Source organism: Rhinopithecus bieti, unplaced genomic scaffold, assembly GCF_001698545.2.
Source record: "Rhinopithecus bieti isolate Rb0 unplaced genomic scaffold, ASM169854v2 scaffold_5497, whole genome shotgun sequence".
Taxonomy (NCBI): Eukaryota; Metazoa; Chordata; class Mammalia; order Primates; family Cercopithecidae; genus Rhinopithecus; species Rhinopithecus bieti.
This window is the reverse complement of record NW_016805006.1, coordinates 458,027-462,708: the sequence shown is the minus strand read 5'-3', so window position 1 is coordinate 462,708 and position 4,682 is coordinate 458,027.

Below are 4,682 nucleotides of genomic sequence, written 5' to 3'. Positions count from 1 at the left end.
ACACCTCTTTCTCCTCCAAAGGTTCCAAATGGTCTCTTCCTTCAAACCCTTCCATAGGAGGCCACTCAGTCTATGCCAAGATGGGACAGGTCTTCCCTCTCTCTTAAGAAGAGAAAAAAACCTGGCCGGGCACGGTGGCTCAAGCCTGTAATCCCAGCACTTTGGGAGGCCGAGACGGGCGGATCACGAGGTCAGGAGATCGAGACCATCCTGGCTAACACAGTGAAACCCCGTCTCTACTAAAAATACAAAAACTAGCCGGGCGAGGTGGCTGGCGCCTGTAGTCCCAGCTACTCGGGAGGCTGAGGCAGGAGAATGGCATAAACCCGTGAGGCGGAGCTTGCAGTGAGCTGAGATCCGGCCACTGCACTCCAGTCCGGGCCACAGAGCGAGACTCCGCCTCAAAAAAAAAAAAAAAAAAAAAAGAAGAGAAAAAAACCTGAAACAAACCAAACTAAGGCCAAGAAGCCTCCAAATATGTCTCCTCGTGTAAAGCCTCCAGCCCAGGGCCTGGCACAGGGCACACTCTTGGGAAACAACAGTGCTCCTGCATCCTTCATCCCTTCACAGCCTGACCTCTCTCCCTCTCTCCAACCCTAGCAGGTACCTGCACGGACCATCGGACAGCAGACGAGGAGCCAGCCACTCGCCAACCTGCCTGCAGATAAGCTATTCAGCAAGACAAGTCTCTCAGCACGTGCTAATATAAACCTTTGGCATCGGGTGTAAGGAATTGTGAGACTCCTCCAGATATAATTGAGCGAATCATCTGTGGCATTGAGAGGGCACCGCTCTAATGGGAAGGTGGAAAGTGTACTCCTATTTTATAACTGAGCACATTGAGGCTCCTCTCAGACCCTTCCCAGCTGTCATGCTTTCTTCTTTTAGAAACACCCTCAACGGGAGAAATGCTTATCCCAGCAAGAGCCACCAGAGACCCCCTGGTTCTGAGGGTGTAAGGCAGCTTTGTGTGCCTCCTCCTTTTCCAGGCCAGGCAGGACAGTCCCAAGTAGGGCTCTTTGGAATTGGGAGCTGATCAAAAATAAGGAGGCCAAGGCCAGAGGGTCTTTGGAGGCTCGGCTGGTGAGTACTGTAGAGGATCCTCCAGCATCAGGTTTGACAGAGTCTGAGTCAGGTATTATTTATTATTTATTTTTAAACAAGATCTCCCTCAGCCACCCACACTGGAGTGCAGTGGCACCATCTCAGCTCACTGCAACCTCCACTTCCCAGGTTCAAACGATTCTCATTCTTGTGCCTCAGCCTCCTGAGTAGCTGGGGTTACAGGCATGCTCCACCACCCCAGCTAGTTTTGTATTTTAGTAGAGACAGGGTTTCACCATGTTGGCCAGGCTGGTCTTGAACTCCTGACCTCAGGAGATCCTTCCGCCTCGGCCTCCCAAAGTGCTGGTATTACGGGTGTGAGCCGCTGCGCCTGTGGGCCAGGTATTCTTTACGCCTGCTGGCTACCTGCAGCCTTAAGAGTTGATGACTTGGCCGGCTTGGTCTGAATTTTGCACTCTGATCTCCCCTTTTCCCCCGAAGGGTAAATGCTATCTCACTGAAGTAGATGTCTCAGCATCCGTGAGGTAGTGGCACCAACTCTGCCTCTTGAGCCGGAAATCCTGGGTTCAATACTTGGCTCTGTCACTTTCTGGTTTGTGCCTGTAAGCATAGCCACTCCTTCTGCGCCTGTCAATGCAATGGAGATAATATTGCAAATAACATCTGCTTCTTGGGATCATGGAGATTAAAATAACATATGTGAGAGGGCTTGGCACATTCTCTGTCCCTGATGCTCCAATACCAAACAGGAACTCAACAAATGCTGGTTCCCACCCTCCTTCCTTCCCCTCTTATGGAAGGGCATTGCTTTAGATTTCAGATTCAGAAAAGGAGGGTTGAATCTGAACTGAGTTTTAGTTTTCTCATCTATAAAATGAGAAAAGAAAAAGACATTTACATTGCGTTTCTTAGTAATCAGCCACCAGCCATTGGACTTGGCACTACTATACTAGGATTATTATCTCTAATCCTCCCCACAACTTGGTAGGACAGGCATTATCACCTCTACCTCACAGAGGAGGAAACTGAGGCTCAAGGAGGTGAAGAAACTTGCTTGAGGTTATGGGCTAAGGGTCAGAACTGGCTTCAAACCCAGGTCTCTCTAACCCGAAGCATTCGCTTTTTTCTCTAAGATGCCACTACTGCTGCCATTATCACCACTACCACTGCGTGTTCTGTGCCAGTCTTGCCTTCTTGCCTTTTCCTCTGAAGCCACTGGACCCAATCGATGTGTATTTTTAGTGACTTTGAGCTTATTAACAAAAAGGAAACAAACAAGTTTTAAAATAAGTTTATGACTTATTTTTAAATAGTCACTGATCCAAGTTCATACGAGAATTTTTTAAAGGAGAGAATGAAAAGGTAAAAAAATAAAGAGGTCTTCTCAAATTGTACCGGAGACACAATCGGACTTAACATTCGATTTTATGAAAGCTCCTTCAATTAGACCTGCTAAGCACCAACCTTGTGCAATGAAGCGTACAGAATGGCAGAGTTACCTTTTTAGAGGATGATAATTTACAGTCACCTCCACGAACTCCAACCACCCATCCCCACTGGGCCATGAAGTTGTGTTGTCTTTTGCCCTCCACTTCACAGAGAAGGGGCTGATCAAAGGAAGGCTGTCGTTGCACCAGCTCTCGCTCTCCCCATGTGGGTGAATCAGCTCGGCCCAAGCTGGTAGAGTCAGGAAATAGTTCAGGTACCTGGAAAACAACTGTTTAAAGTGTTTGGAGGAAAATAAAGAGTTTTGGGGATATCCCCAAGCCCCACTTGGCATGGGTAGCAAAGCTAGGGTGTCCTTTCCTTGCCTTTCCAACTCTTGGTCAAAATATGCTTCCTTGGGATGACTTAGAAGAGACTTGTTTGGGAATCACTTTTCTTTAACTTCCAGAATTCCTAACCAGGGTGCCTGAAGCAAGGGCTGGGTCTGTGAAATGACGCAGCTCCATTAGGAATGATGGAAACTATGTGAGCTGCTTTTAATAGCATCAAATATGGCACAGCACAGTCCTCCTTCTCCCTAGCCCCCACGTGCTGCTAGCCTGGCCCACATGTTCTGTGGCCCAGATTGAAAAGACAGTGGCTGTCTCTTTAGGGCAGCGATGGACCTGAATGTACCCGGGACACAGCATAGGAGGTTCAGGCATTAAGCTCCAGCCTGTCCCATGAGAGACCCAAATGTAATTTTCTGGCCCGAAAAAATGAACCTTTGGCTTCTTTTTCTATCAGTGTAGAGGAAAGCACAGAGCTTGGGACTCAGCATGAGGAGATGTAGTCCTAGTTGCATCTGTCACATGCTGGCCATATCTCCCCTCTCTCTGAGCCTCCTTTTCCTCTTCCACACAGCTCCTCACAACCCTTGCAGCACTAAAGTTCGATGATTCCCAAATCACGTTCGCAATCACGAATTTCTCAGCCATGGCAGGGCTCTGCCTGAATCTATAGCAGACCTCTCTGGAGCAAAATTAGGGACGGAGGAGCTAGAACTTCTTTTTCTATTTATCTTACATTTTAAACTTATTCTCATACTGTTCAAATATCAAATGTCTATAGTTGTATAGTAGTACATATGTATAATTTGTAAATCAATTTGTAAATAAGATACTGGTAGCTTGTGCTTTAAGGTTTGTTTGTTTGTTTGTTTGAGACGGAGTCTCGCTCTGTTGCCCAGGCTGGAGTACAGTGACACCACCTCGGCTCACTGCAACTTCTGCCTCCCAGGTTCCAGCAAGTCTCATGCCTCAGCCTCCCGGGCAGCTGGGACTACAGGTGCGCACCACCACACTCAGTGAATTTTTAAATTTTTAGTAGAGATTGGGTTTCACCATGTTGGCCAGGCTGGTCTTGAACTCCTGGCCTCACATGATCCGCCTGCCTCGGCCTCCCAAAGTCCTGGGATTACAGGTGTGAGCTACTTTATCCAGCCTTAAGGTTTTTTGCTAAAGGGAGGGGAGGTTTCAAAAACGTGTGGAGACCCACAGGGGGATGGGGAAGTCACCATGAGGCTCTGCTCACAGGCTGGGACCTCTGCCACTCCTGTCATGCTCTGGGCTCTCCACCGTCCTCCCAGAGGTGGATCACCAGAGCTCTGGGTGGAGAGACCAGGCCCAGGAGTAGAAAGAGAAGAGGCCTGGAGCTTCACTCCTCATTACATGTCTGCCTAATCTCTGTGAGTCTGTCTCCCCACGTTAATTAGGGGCAATAAAATACTCCCTATCTTTCAAGGTTATAGAAAAGATTAAATGAGATGATAGAGATGAAACGTGTGCTCAGTTCAAGTTGTCCCCTTCCCCCTACATAATTTGCCTGTCTGCACAGGACTCATTTTAGATGTCTAAAAGAGTGAGATTTTTCTTTTCTGGGAAATTCTATTTATTGACTTTATTGCATCTCCTGTCTCACAGTTAAGCCTCCTTTACCAGATGCCAAAGTCCAGATCTACGTGTGGTTAGGTGCACAAGGCCAGCAGCAGGAGAGCGACGCTGGAGGAATCCTGCCTGGTCCTCCCAGCCCTCTGAGCGCCCCCCACTACCAGGGGTTTGGGACTCATCCAGGATGCAGGATAGCATTCAAGGACACTTAGAAAAGAGTGTGCCTCCAGCAGGTCAGCCAGC